A 15645-nucleotide genomic window follows, 5' to 3' on the forward strand; every position below is an offset into this window, starting at 1 on the left:
ATGGCCAGCTATTCAAATATCTCAATATAATCATCTGGCCCAATCTCTCCCCATTGCCTACTCTTCTGGAGAAACTCATCATTTTTTCCACTTACTCCAGCATAATGAATTCATTTTGCATTTTCTTTGTGAGAAATTAAGAGGAATAGCAATGTAATGTGTTGACATTTGAAATGCAGCATAGAAAAGTTTAGACTGGCAATTTAGTTTAATCGCCCACAAGCAGGGAGAGGCTGCTTATTAAATTAGCTCTCAACATACAGGACATGTCTTTTGCGGTAGAACCCTCTCCCTTTTTTTTTTCTTTCCTCCATGACCCACTTCACTTTCAAAAAGAGATTGCTCACACCTCAAGCATTCTATTCTATGATTTTCCTTTTATGATCATTACTGTTGACAGTGGGGATGACTGCTGGGTGAAAGAGCCTAGACAAAAAAGACATCTTTTTTTTTTTAAAGAAATGTGATAAAACTCCTTTCTTCCGTCTTTCCCATAAGCCTTAATAACACAGTACTGGTCACTCATGGTTACTAAAGATCTCATGACACTTCTCCCAAGAGTAGGAGTAGGAGTTCAGCTCTGGTCAACTCGGGTATTTATATACTGCACCTTCCTAAGGTTCCTTTACAGTTTCAAGTGGATCCAGAGTTCTTTATTGCCTACAGTGTCATGTAAAAGTTGCTATGGACTGTTGGACAATGGCTGCATTCCATGCATGAGGTGAGTTCGTATGAGCAGGCATTGAACTGATCATGATGTTTACATGTACATAAAGGAAGATGGCATTGTAAGCAATAAAGGTTTTATCAACATGAGGCTGAGGGTGGTGGTGGTGGTGGTATAATCTATAAGTAGCGAAAGTCACTAGTGATTTCATAATATAATACAGTTTAAGGACAGAAGGGGCCATTCGATCATCTAGTTTGAACTCCTGCATATCACAAGCCATTACATTTTAACCACTCTTATGTTGAGCTCAATGACATCAGTAAACTAAAGTACTTTAGTCCTCAAAAACATCAGAACAGCCATATTGGGTCAGACCAATGGTCCATCTAGCCCAGTATCCTGTCTTCTAGCAGTGGCCAGTGCTAAATGCTTCAGAGGAAATGAACAGAACAGGGCAATTATTGAGTGATCCATCCCCTATCATCCAGTCCCAGGTTCTGGCGGTCAGGGACTTAGGGACACCCAGAGCATGGAGTTGCATCCATGACCATCTTGGCTAGTAGCCCTTGATGGACCTATCCTCCATGAACTTATTCTTTTTTAACCCAGTTATACTTTTAGCTTTCACAACATCGTCTGGCAACGAGTTCCACAGATGGACTGTGCATTGTGTGAACAAGTACTTCCTTATTTTAGTTTTAAGCCTGCTCCCTATTAATTTCATTGGGTGACCTCTGATTCTTATGTTATGTGAAGGGGTAATTAAGACTTTCTCCTCTTTCTACCTTTTATTTTTTTGCCACTTAAAAGAGGAGGGAAATTATGTATATATATATATATATATATATATATATATATATATATATATATATATATATATTAAAAAGGTAAAGTAGGGAAGAGGAAAACTGAAAAGCAAAGAACAAACCTTTCCATTATTGAATTTTGCTGAAAACATGAATATTTTGAAAATATGAAAAAAACCATTATTTTAAAAAAGGCCATTTTGCAATTACATTTTCTTTAGTTATAAAAATTTTGAACCAGCTCTACTCTTAACCAAATGGGATGTCTACAACAAAGGCACAGATGCTCCTTAGTCTCATGGCTCTTTAGGCACTGACCCAATTTTACAGCCATCAAACACAAAAGTCCGCTCAGACAGTATGGTGATTAGAATAAAATGTCCCTCAGAGACCTTCCTTATCATTGATTTCAAAGGAACATTTGCAGGAATTGATACAAAGGTCTAAAGGAGTCTGGGTATCCGTTATAGGAGATCTTACTATTGGGTACGGGCTTCAATATTATGGACAGTCATTATTTCAATCCCCTCTTTAGGATAGCAACTCTAATGACTGCCAGAGCATCTTATGTCTATTGTGGGCCTTAGGCAAAGGAGTAAACAGAAGTGTTTATTCTTAGCTGGATATAATAGCCCTGATTCTTCTCCTATACCCTTGTTTTGCACTGGCAAATAATTCCATTAGCTTCAGATGAATTGCTCCTGATGGACGAAGGTGCTAGAGGAGGCTCAAACCACATGGCTTGTATATTTCTGCCATTGATGGTTTTGCTACTGAAGAAACTAAAGTCAAGAGCTGTGGCTTAAAAATCCCCACAATTCCCCACAAGCATTATTCAGGGCCCAGCACATACTGTGCAGCAGCAAGATACCAACAGCAGGTCCTTAACAAAGCTGTTGATTTCTCAGTGTAAAATAGAGTTTTCTGCTTGAAAAGTCCTGCAATTTCCTCTTCATGCCAACAAACCTGCTTCTCCCTCCCCGACCAATATTTTTCCTCTCTCTCTCTCTCTCTCATACACACACCCAGTTTCCAAGTCTGAAATATCAGCAGTAATTTTTTTTTCTTGCTGAGAATCTTTATGAATCTTTGCTGCCTCTCCAGCCTCACATACTTAGCCTCGGCAAAGGTGACACGTTAATTGTCACTTCAGAGCCTGACAGTTTGTACACTTGTCTTACACCATTAATTTCAGGAACCTTCCAGGGCCTTTCCATAGGAAATTAGCAGTCAAATGTGTTTAGTGTGTGGAAAACGCAGCATCACCACCACCAAGAACGACAACCTACACGACTGGAAGTAGTTAAGAATAGAATTTCTTCCACTTTTAATGCATACAGTGTTGATAGCGAGTGAAAAGGAGAGAGAAATGAAGGAGGTGGAGGAAAGAGGGAGAGAGAAAGAGATAGAAAGTATTACAGTTGGCTCCAAAACTGTTCTCCGTTAGTCAAAACCTGCTAGCATTCAGCCTGCATTTCCAAATGACTATTGTTGTTTTTTTTTAAAAAAAACAACCTAGACTGACTCTATTGTTCCTCTGTTGAAAAAAGACCTGAACTTTTAAAGGCTATTTTTAAAGAATCCTATTTAAAGTTTTGGCGGAGTTAGGAACCTAATTACTATATGCCATTTTTCTAAATGTAAATGAGAAAGTGGTTAAAGAAAGCAAAAGAATCCTCACTCTTCATGGCTTTTGAAAGCTCCCACCCCCACCCCTGCTGCCGCCTGACATTCTTCCCCTCTCCCTCTCTCAGTTGCGTGATTATATTTCCTGCTGCAGAAAGTGGCCTTTTCCCTCCCAGTGCATGGAGAGTTGGTCAAGGAATGAGGCTTTGGTGCATTGGAACAACAAGGCAGCTCATGCTTTGGTGAGTGATGTATTGAGACGTCTGCCAATCTCTGGTTTGGCCGGGGTTTGCAAAGGGACCTAATCCTATAAGATCTGTGGGACTGGGACTGTCTTCATTTTCTGTGTTTATACAGCAGCTAGCACAATGGGGTTCTGGTCCATGACTGAGGTGCCTTGGTGCTACTGCAATACAAATAAATTAATAAATAAAGGCTATTATTATTATTAATATGAATAATGGGATTTGGGGGACCAGCTCCCTTTGAAAATCTTAGCCTTTTTTTTTTTTTGCTACATCAGCCTTCTGACCTGTTTTCTGTCTGTGCCTCACACATAGCTTGTGGGGCAGAAGCTGTGGTCTTTGTTCCTTGTCTGTATAGCGCCTTGCACAACAGGGGCCTGATCCTAAATTGGGGTTCTCAAGTGCTACCATAATCATCCTCTTTACCTTCATCATGATCGTGCCTAGAACTTCTTGTGGCACCTGTCATCGACTGTTCCAAATTTAGCCGGTTCCGTCCGGATTCTCATGTATCTGCACTACCTAAGGAGAAAAAATATGTCTATGTAATGTAGAATTTGCCTCCAGGACCTGCACAGCAGTATTGTTCTCTCCCTACATGTTCAGAATTTCCCTATAAGTCTGGGATGGATGTTTCTTATCTCAGGATATGTGCAGAGTTACCCCAAGGCTTCCCCCCAGGATGCAGAGTTACAAATATAAGGTTAATGAGGAGCTATGGGCTACAGTATTTTCTGTGTGCTGCTGTCATCCTGCTTTCTATCTCTCTATTTCAGGGAGGGCTGCTGCTGCACACCTTATCCTGTGTTTGTTAGAGATTGGCTCCTGGATGAAGCTTGGATACAGTAGGAGTGAGGCTGGTAGGAAAGGACCAAGAAAAAGACCCAAAGAGGTTTATATCTGCTTCTTTTAATGAAGGGGTGAACATGACCACTCCCATGTTCTGTGATGTACACTGGACACTTACTGGTTTCCAGGTGGAGTTAAACATACCGGTTGTGATAAAATGCTCTAAATGGCTTGTGATCCACCTATTTGAGAGACTTCTCACCCCAGGTGATACTGTCACCATGGTGATTAGCCAAGGATACCTGACAAAGATGTTCTTAGGAACAGTGCAGGCAAATTTACATTAGTTTTTTCACAATTCCTCAGTAGTTGGGCTGAAGAATTTTTTTCTGGACTAGGATATTCTGTCTTCCACCATAAATGGGAATCTTTTTAGGATAAGAAGAAAGCTGGTTTTTGGCATGTTTATTATAGTGGAGGTAGGGCTGAAAGGTGACCTGCCATAGGGCGTTATGAAAAGGTAGTGAGGTCTGGTGGGGAAGGAACTCGACTCATAGTGACCTCCAGTAGTCATTATCGAACAACATGTGGAAGGAAAATAAACAATGCAATTATCTAATATTTGGTGGGTGAAATTAGAACCAATGAGTGTAATGGGATAATAGGGTAGGAAGTTCAAAAATGAAAATACCATCTTACTAGCAGATTGAGTTTACCTCTGCTGGAATGCACTTAGATATAGTGATGGGCAACTTGATAAAACCCCCTAGATTTATAGAATTGTAGAAATGTAGAACTGAACAGGACCTCAAGAAGTCATCAAATCCAGCCCCCTGCACTGAGGAAGGACCAAGTAAACCTTGGCTATCCCTGATAGTGGTTTGTCCAACCTGTTCTTAAAAAAAAACTGCCATGATGGGAAATCCTATTACAGAGCTTAACTACCCTTATAGTTAGAACCTTTTTTCTAATATCTAACCTAAATCTCCCTTGCTGCAAATTAAGCCCATTACTTCCTTAAAGTTAAACCCATTCCTTCAGTGGACATGGAGAAGAATAGATAACGGAATAACAATTGATTATAGATAGTAATAGATTGAGCCTGACATGAATGCAGGTAGGTGACATGCAAGATTCACCCAGGCAGCTCTGCCAGTGCTCGCCAGTCATGCCCTGCAATGTCTCTTTTATTCCAGGTGTAGAATTCTCTTGAGCAGAGGACCAATTGTGAGAAATGATGTAGTGGTATAGTGACTGATGTTCATTAGGAATGAAAGGGGGTGCATCTTTTGAGCGATTCATTTTAGTTTCTGAACTACAGTCTCCAGGGTTGAAATGCTACTGTGACTGGACTATTATTATTATTATTACTATTAATTCATATTACTGCAGCTCCAAGAGGCGCCCGCTTAGTCCAGGACCCCATTGTGCTAAGCACTGTACGAACACAGAGGAAGAACAGCTTACCAGCTAAATGGAAAATACAGACACAAGGTGGGAGGGGAAACAAAAGCAGAGAGATAAAGTGACTTGCCCAAGGTCAATAGTAGATGTGGGACTGGGACACGGGTCCTTTGAGAGTCGCGTTCCTTCCCCACCAGACCTCACTACCTTTTCGTAACCCGCCATGGCAGATCATCTTTCAGCTTTGTCATCTTTCAGACAATTTTTCCTAAATGAAAATTCATCAAAATTGGGGAAGAAAGTTAGATCATTCAGCTGCAGTGTCATTGCTAGGACTTAGCATTTCAAGTGGCAATAATCTGTCTGCTGGACAAGCCCCTTCCCCAGTCACTTCCCTCATTGCAGGAATTTTCCATTTAAAGTTCTGAGGTTGATGCCATTTTGATGCATTATATAGCTCCATTCTATCAATTTATTGTCCCGCAAATGAGTGCATAAATATTGACATCGGCTAAACACATTGCAAACATGTTCTGCCCTTAAATGCCTCTGCTACATGATATCCCAGCTGCGATGGTGGAGCTCATCCCTGTAGAGAGGGACTCAAACGAAAACTCCAGATCCAAACTCCTCTAAACGTTGGGGAAGCTTATATTATGTCTCAGGTCCATTCGTAGGTTCATAGGCTGGTATTCCATTAGGCTGGTTCCATTCATCCGGTTCCATAGTTCTGGTATTACCAGCCCACCTGGCCCAATAAACATCACTGAAACCAAATGGATTGACCCATGAATGAGGCATTGTGCACACATACTCACACTAACCATGACAACAGCGTCACAACAGCTGGCCATGTGAAGACTGTAGCAACAGGCAAATTCCCCGTGCATTCTGAGAGATCTCAGTGGCATTAACCCAAGAGCTGGTCAGAAAATGTTCATTGAAATCGTTTTCCATCGGAAAATGGCATTTTGACAAACCCAACATTTTTTGCAAAATTGTATCAGTGTCGATGAATGTTCATTTAGGAAAACTTGGGGAAATCATATTTTGAAAATGTCAAACTGTCCTCAAAATGAAAAGTTTTGATTTTTTTTTTGTTCCTAAGTGACCTTTTCTTTAGAATTTTACCTTATTTTCTATGTAATTTTTTTAAAAAAGATCTAAATTGAAATGGAACATTTCAAATGCAAGATTGACCCACTGTTATTATTTTATTTATTTGAAATGTTCTTTCATGAAAAATGTCACACTCTCTCTTTTTTAAAAAAATTCCCTGAGTCCGGCCCTATCCAAGATGCTAGGCATGTACTCGGGTGGCTAGCCACTCCTGCTGCTCCCACGGCTGTGGCTACACTGTTATTGTTAGTGTTTTTGCTTGATCCGAGCCAGCGCAGGTTCGTCTTCTTATGCTGGACTTTACATGAAATGTAGATGTACCCTTAGTCTAATACCTGCAAGGATGAAAACCATTTGGTTCCCAGACTGAGCGCAGCCACAGAAAAGCACAGAAAATACAAATTCCACAATGAGCACAGTTCAGAGGGAACACACACAGAGCAACCAAAAGCCAACTGCGAGCAAACTGTGACCCTTAGTCCTGCAGACTAATGTTGAACAAGGTCAAGGAGCTCTCCCCAAGCCTCAGGAGATTAGACCCCTGGGAGTTTCTAGCCTAAAAGCTTGTCAAGCTTTCACGAACCACTAAGGGAACAACACCATAATCCATGGAGAAAAAAAAAAGAGACTAAAGAGAAAGCTCAACAGGAATCCGTTGTTTTGCAAGCACGTGACATAATCTTGCTCACAGAGAGTTATCCTCAAAGTCCTCTGGAACTCCGTAAGGAGAAAAAACTAAAAATAGAATCCTCAGGGTAAACCCCTGGAATATAGAGATGAGGGGAGGAGGGGGAGTAAAAACTCTGCGGAGTTTAAGGGTTTATAAGCTCTCAGAAAAAAGCTCTGGAAGAATAAGTTATATTGGGCCCAAAAGGATTCCTCTTATCATCTGCTGTTGACAGGAAGGGTGCTGTATCCTTCCTTGCTATTGTCAACTTGAGATTGGACTGCTGCTGTGCACTCTACCAGGGACAAGACCTCCAAGCCATTAGGGAATTCCTGCTAGTGCAGAAGGTTGGGGCCTATCTATGAAGCTGTAGGTGGAGATTAACCCCTGTGCAGGGAAAGAGCACAAGGCTGATGCAACACTTAAGCCTCATTTGGGGGATTTATAACCACTTTGCAGGCCCTTTTTAGGGATGAATTTTACCCAGAGGAAGCCCCTGACTCCAAAGCTCCAGGACCCGCATCGGTTTGCAATCTATTTCTGGGCCAAGTTTAAGTAGCTGTTTTTTACCAATAAAATCTCAAATGCTTGGTGGTCTGAATACTTGAGAGACCATCTCATCCCACATGTGATACTACAGTGGTGATGATAATCTCAGCTGTTCAAATTAGCACCCTGTTTAACCCGTAGGAGATTATCAGCAGGGTGTTCTCAGTGAGGGAGCCTGAACTCCAGCCATCAATTCCTAACTCACTTCTTCAGAGGCTGGATTCAGTACCCTTCAGGATATACCACAAACAATTTGTTCTCCAAGGGAGAGGCAGTGAGGAAGGTAATGCTGGTTGCTGGGGGGAGAGGAGGTGTTGTTCCGAAAGGTTTTATACTTATGGGAAGTATTTTATACTTGATTAAGGTGTAAGTTTTCTGTGGATTGGAATGTGCCTAATACTGAATATAGGCAATTATGAATTCCAAGTAGGGAATTAAATAAAATAAATACACTCATCTCAATTGTACCATGCAAACGAGAGGAATATTTGGCCCACTAAATATTATGTTTTTTCTCTCTCTCTGTTTCAATACTACTAATTACAAAGTATAATTTACTGACTGCCGTTGATGCACTCAACATTGTAATCAATTAATCAAGGCTGAACTGTGGGATGATGTACTGAAACTGGAAAAAGTAGCTGAAAAGGGGAGTGGAAACTTGGAGCCACATAGAACAGTATTCTGGAGCTCTAGTCATAGCTGGCACCAGAGACAAATATGAAGTCATTGGGGGGGGGTCATTAAGACCACAGTGACAGAGTAAATGGGAGTTCTATTTAAGAGATTGCCTCCATCCCCACAGTATCTGAGCACTTCATTATCTCAGATGTATGTATTCTCATAACACCCCTCTGAGGTAGGTCAGTGTTACTATGCTTAATTTACAGAGGGGGAACTGAGGCATAGAGAGACTAAGTGACTTGCCTAAAGTCACACAGGAAGGCTATGGCAGAGTAGGGAATTGAACCCAAGTTCCAGGCTAGCGCACTAGCCACTAGACAATCCTTCCTCTCCTAAGTATATGAGTAAAGTTATATGCAAAGCCAGGGCATAAATAAGGACAAACATGGATTCACCTTCTGTGTTCAGGAGACCAGCCTTTGCTGACGGCATTCTGAATTAAAGAGAAATCGTTAAAATAATAGTAATACTAATAAAATGACTGCTGTGAAATTTCAGCATTTTTTCTACACACAATTTGTACCAAGTAGATTAATATCAGACGCTGAACCTTTTCCCAGGTAATTTGATGGAAGTGCTAATTATCAGGATTTGCTACTTTCTTTGATCTGTGCAAATGTCAACATTTGTTTCCCCTTTCCCTGTTGAAATTCAACATTTTGACAAAAAAATTATGACAAAATAAAAATGTAAGAAAATGTTGACCCTCTCAATCAATAATCAGAAGTAGTTAAAAAACAAACTGTAAACTATCAAATGTGATGTTTAACATGAACTCCAGTAGGTTTTTCTTCTTGATTCATTTCAACCAGAGTCCTCCTATACCTAATTTAAATTTTAATCTTGGAAATTGTGCATAATCTTGCGGACAGTGCACCAGATTGGGTCTTGGTTCTCTGTCACTGGATTTGTGTGTGACCTTGGGCAGGTCAACCCTCCATGTATAAAATGAAGATAATGGTACTGACCTCCTTTGTAAAGTGCTTTGAAATCTATTGGTGAAAAATGCTATATAAAAGCTAGGCATGGTGATTACACAATAAATGATGCTGTTCTTCAAAATAAAATCAATTCAGACTGGATAGTTAGTTTTAAAAGAAGCTCATTGAATCATAGAAATGTAAACCTGGAAGGGACTTTGATGTCATCTAGGCCAGCCCCTGGCATAGAGGCTAGACCAAGTAAACCAAGACCATTGCTGATAGGTGTTTGTTAAACCTGTTCTTAAATACTTCCAATGACAGGGATTCCACAACCTCCCTTGGAAGCCTATTCCAGTGCTCAACTACCCTTAAAGTTTGAAAGCTTTTCCAAATAGCTAATCTAAATCTCCCTTGCTGTAGATTAAGCCATTAGGTCTTGTCCTACCTTCAGTGAACATGGAGAACAAGTGATCACCATCCTTTTTATAACAGCCCTTAACATATTTGAAGACTGTTATCAGGTCTGTGACTCACTTTATTTTCTCAAGACTAAACATGCTCAGTTTTTTAAACTTTCCTCTTAGGGCAAGTTTTCTAAATCATTTATCATTTTTGATGCTCTTCTCTGGATTCCAGGGGTACTGGAACAATTTGTACAGTGGGGTTGCTGAGAGCCATTGAACCAAATTGTAAACCCTGTGTATGGTGGAAACCACTTCAAGCCAGGGGGTGCTGCTGCTCCCCCAGCACCCCTAGTCCAAGAACCAATGCTGGATTCTCCCCAATTTGTCCACATCTTTCCTAAGTGTGGCATCCACAACTGAATACAGTACTTCAGATGACTTTGTTTGAATCTGAGTAAACCAAGGATAATTTGGGGTTTTTTATTCAATGTAATTGTTTCTCAATAATATAACTGATTATTTAATCACAGACAGTTCTGTTCAGATGAGTCACTTTTATTAACAAGAACCAGTCTGATTTGATTAGAAAACTAACTTCAAGAACATCCCCTATTATCTTCCATTCATCTGAGCAGCAATCTGCAGCTGATGCCCCATGGAAAAAAACCTGAAAAATATTTTTAAAATGGTTCTGCGAATATATTTTTCTATAGTTCCTCTTCTAAGGGCATTCTGCAAGGCTGTCAATATAGCACTTTCACCAGAACTAAATGTAAACAAAGAAATGGGCACAGGACTTGAAGAGATGAAAAAATTGGATCATGAATGATGAAAGCAAATCTAGCTTAATGCTTATGATGAAATTCCATTCTAAGCCAGGCCTGTTTTCCTCTTTCTTTTTGTCTCACAGGACCAGACTGTTATAACATTACTCAAGTTGGGTAGCACCTTACTTCTGAAGTAGCCTCATTGAAGTCAGTGGGCCTATTCATGAAAGAAGGTACGATTTGTTCCACAGAATGGGCACCAGAATCTGGGCCACCATTTTCCTTTTCATGCTTTTTGGATTCTTGGTGGCAGTGCTTTCCCTGCTTCTCTTGCCTCTTGAATGTCACTACTTTATTATCTGGAAACATATCTTTAGATTCATGTTGCTCTCTCTCAGTGTCTCTATTGCTCTGCTATTATTATTTGTATTTTGGCAGCACCCTTAATAAGATCAAAGTCCCATTGCACTAGGCACTTTAAATACACATACTAAAGAGGAGGAGTACTTGTGGCACCTTAGAGACTAACAAATTTGTTAGTCTCTAAGGTGCCACAAGTACTCCTTTTCTTTTCGTGGATACAGACTAACACGGCTGCTACTCCGAAACTTGTACTAAAGAGGGAGTCTTTGCTCCAAAGAGTGTATATGCCAAATAGCCTGGGACAACAGTGGCACAGAGATTTGCTCAAGGTTATGCAATAAACCAAGGATAAATCTAGGACTAGAACCTGGTTTTTTGAACCTGATCCACTGAACAACGTGGCTTCCTGACCAACTGATGCTTAAATGCGTAACTGTTTTATTTGACTCAGTGAATAGTTGTGAGGAAAAATTTGCATGGAAGATCCAGAAGGCTGTTCCTGCGTGAAGACTGCTGGTTCCACAGAACAAGCCCATGACAAAGAATTCAGCAGGAAACAAACTCAAGAGTACCACTTGTCTTTCTTTCCAGTCAGAGCCCAGCATGGTCTGTTGATCAACTTTTTGTACTGCCTTTTATCCTCACTCTGCTACCCAATTAGCACTTTGTTAACCACACACCTGCGGTGTCTTTACCCTTTCGCCACTGAACCGCATGGGCCCAATTCTCCTCTCTCTTGTTTCCGAACCAATCAGAAATACCTCCATTAAATCCATGGAGTTACACTGGTGTAACTGGAAGGATAATCAGGTTCTGTGCAGTATTAACCCCTTCTGTGTCCACTCTTTCTCATACATCAGTACAGAGCCCTACAGCGCTATATCACAGTTGTAAAAATAATTTGCTAATATTAATATCTCTTCTAATCAGAGCAGACCGACTCCAAAAGCAGGAATAGATCCAACTTTTGTGCTGGTAGAGTTTTATTTAAATAAAAAGCCCTGCTGGGCTGTCTGAGTAGCTCCACATTTTGGGAAGTGGAATCAGGTAACTTGATTAGCTTAGCAACCAAAATGACGGTGATGTCCTGTCCCTTTAAATGTTCAAGGGGCTCTGTATTCTCCCGGCTCCACAGTGCAGAGCCTCATTTTCATGTTAGTTTCACGTTTGCAGACAGAACAATAAAGGCACCACAGCAGACAGGTGTATGTCCATCAGCTCACTCTGCATCTGTGTCTATCTCCTCCGCTGGTTCCAGAAATATAACATTTGGCAACAAGGAATTTATATCACATGAGTGTGCAACACTCCCATTGTCAGACCAAGAAGAAGAAAAAGTAAGCAAATAATACCATTGAAAAAAGGAGTTAATTTCACCTAGAGGCACAGGCTGACAGAATACTGTTTTTGCTCCTGGGTCAGCATAAACCAGCCAGATAGAGAGGGGGAGGTATGCAGATAAAGACAGAATAAAGGATAAGGGTTCTGCAATTACTGCCGGAACTGTTCAAACACAGAAGTAGTGAAGGGGAAGTAAGCAGCCATCTTTTTTGTCCACGATACAAACAGTGTAGCCTGCACTGAGGGTCTCTCACCAACAGAGGGAGCCCAACTACAGCCAAAAGTGTGTGTAAGCGCACAGCCAGCAGAGGCCAGTCAGATGCAGATAGTGCAGTGACAAAAAGCACTTCCCTGTGGAGAGCGCATTGGGAAGCATGAAGGCCAACAGGAGAACAGAGAAATGACACCTTTTTTTGCCAGCGTTTGTGAGTTTGATGAAAACTCTGAGAAGGATTGCTGGGCACGCCCGGTTATTTGCAGAAAGTGTCAGAAGAAAGGACACATCACAATTATTACATAGTCACAGTTCAGCAGGCCTAGCACTACATGTGTTTATTGGAAGCTGGAGTCAGAGATGGCATCTGTGTTAAACCCTTGATCAAAGAAGTTCCTAGAAGGACGGAGCTTGGTACTAGAGCTGCTGTTTTACTGATTTCTTCCTCTACCTATCACCAGACTTTGTCAAAAATTACTCTGGGAGAAATCTCCATGGTTTTGAAGACTTATACAGGAGAAAAGTTAGTCCCAAAAGCAATACTCCAAGAGAAAGTTCAACTAGTTGGACACTCAATCATTTTACCCTTGTATGTGATTGAAGGAAAGTATCCACCTTATTTGGCAGATCTTGGCTTGAGAAACTAAAAGTGAACTGGAAATCATGAGATCAAAGCAATCATGAAAGCACCTTGAAATCTTCAAGAAATACTGGATAGACACTTCAGCGCTTTTAAAAAAGAGCTTGGACAGATGAGCAACGTATTAGAGAAGCTGACTGTTAAGTGTGACAGTCAGCCAAAATATTACAAGCCCAGAGTTGTGCCTTACATTCTGAAGTCTCTGGTGGAAGCTGATTTGGACAGTTGAGCGAACATTAGAGTCTTGTCACTAGTTTCACACAGTGATTAGGCTACACCCACCATATCAGTGATCAATAAGGATAGGTCAGTCTGAATTTGTGGAGGTTTCAAAGTGACTTTGAATCCAGTTTTATATGCAGACCAGTGTGCACTACCTTGTATTGAAGACCTGTGTGCTATTCTTACTGGTGGACAGTGTTTGCATAAATTAGATTTGCTCAATGCATACCTATAAATGGAGATTGATCTGACATGTCAAAAATATCTCACAATCAACACACAAAAGGGCTTATTTTGTTACAATGGGTTGCCTTTTGGTATCATATAGCACATGACCTGTTCCAGAAAACCATGGATGAGATTTGAAGGGACTGAATGGAGTTTAATGCTATCTGGATGACATCCTTGTTACAGGAAAGGATCAAAATAATTATCTTAGAAATTTGGACACTATCTTGCAACGTTTGGAAGACAATGGACTGAGAGTACATCAAGACAAATGTGATTTTTTCAAACCTTCAGTTGAATACCTTGGATGTATAATTGATGCCACAGGATTAAGGAAATCACCAGAGAAAGAGAAAGCTGTTCTTCAAGCACCACTGCTAGAGAACATGTTACAGTTACGTTCATTCTTACGATTACTTAACTACTATGGTAAATTTCTGCCTAATCTGGCAACAATGTTGGCACCTTTACATGAATTCTTACAATCAACGAGAAAATGGAAATGGACTAAAGAGTATAAGTGTGCATTTAAGGAAAAAGAGACACTGTTAACATCAGCTGAAGTTCTTACACATTTTGATGCTACGCTACTCCTGGAATTGGCATTCATCATATGGAATAGGTGCAATTCTTTCCCATGTTTTTTTCCTAATGGCATGGAGAAACCAATTACCTTTGCATCACAAACATTCACTACTCCTGAGAAGAACTATGTGCAAATAGAGTGAAACATTTTCAACCTTCTCTTCAGAATTTGGAAGTTCTGTACCTATCTGTGTGGTAGACATTTTACCTTGCTGATAGATCATCACCTGTAACTTTCAATTTTTGGACCGAAACAAAGAATTCCATCATTAGTTGCTGCTTGTATGCAACAATGGGCACTGCTACTATCAGCTCATTCCTGTGTTATTCAGTTCTGTAAAGGGACTCATCATGTCAGTGCTGATGGGCTGTTGCACCTGCCATGCCCAAGTTCTTGTCAGCCCAGAGACAATTCAGATCAAGTGTTCTATCTCAATTTCATGGGTAAGTGGCCTGTCACTAGTATAGACATCAATGAAGAAACATTAATGTGCTTTTTCCTGTAAAGGGGATGGTACTACAGGGTACAATGTTGGTTCATAAGATTCCTCAGTTTATACAATTTGTGTCATGTCGATCACGGGTGCATCTTATGGGGAATATAAGTGATCATTCCAAAATCACTTCAATCTCAGGTTTTGGAATCTTTTCTCAAAAATAATTTTGAGAATGTATGGATGAAAGCCATCACCCGGAGTCATATCTAGTGTTTTGGGACCGACAAAAACATTGAGAGGAAAGGAAAGTGCTATACTATGTGTCAGAAAATTCAGCATGATCCTGGCCTGACTTGTCTACACCCTTGGTCATGGCCTCAGACTCCTTGGACATGTATTCACGCGGACTTTGCTGGACCCTTAGAAGGTTATATGGTTTTGGTTATAATCGACACCCATTTGAAATGGCCAGAAGTTTTCAGGATGACTTCTACTACAGCTACTAAGACCATGCAACATCTTCATACCTTGTTTAGCCAGTTTGGTTTACCAATACAGTGGGTGAATGAAAATGGACTTCAATTCTGTTCTGAGGAATTCCAGAGGTTCCTAGCTTCAAATGGAATTCATCACTTATGCTCAGCTCCATACCATCCTGCTACAAACAGACTAGCAGAATGCTTTGTACAAACACTTATGCATGTCCTAAAAGCTAACAAGTCTCTTCTGAGTCATCAGCAGAAACTGGACAATTTCTTTCTTGTCTACAGGAACACACCACATGCTACTACTCAGGAGTCACCTCCTACTCTTTTGTTGAAATGGTCTTTGTGTAACTGTTTGGACTTGCTATGTGTTGATATTGCCTCATGTGTAGCCAAATCCCAAGCTATGCAAATTGATCAATGATGTGAGACTCATTGTCATTCTTTTCAAGTTGGAGACTTAATATGAACCCACAA

The 15645-nt window shown here is 40.6% G+C and overlaps 1 long non-coding RNA gene across 2 annotated transcripts in view; it reads left to right on the forward strand.

Annotated features, from left to right (window-relative positions):
* The first annotated feature begins 3286 nt into the window (after window positions 1–3286).
* LOC141988049 (uncharacterized) overlaps window positions 3287–15645 on the forward strand; it is a 79138-nt gene continuing 66779 nt past the window's right edge. For both annotated transcript variants that reach the window (XR_012639639.1, XR_012639638.1), the window contains exons 1-3: window positions 3287–3344; window positions 4124–4239; window positions 10797–10886. This is a non-coding gene — a long non-coding RNA (uncharacterized LOC141988049). The remainder of the gene's footprint in view (window positions 3345–4123; window positions 4240–10796; window positions 10887–15645) is intronic.

This window comes from Natator depressus, chromosome 5 (genome assembly GCF_965152275.1).
Source record: "Natator depressus isolate rNatDep1 chromosome 5, rNatDep2.hap1, whole genome shotgun sequence".
Taxonomy (NCBI): domain Eukaryota; kingdom Metazoa; phylum Chordata; order Testudines; family Cheloniidae; genus Natator; species Natator depressus.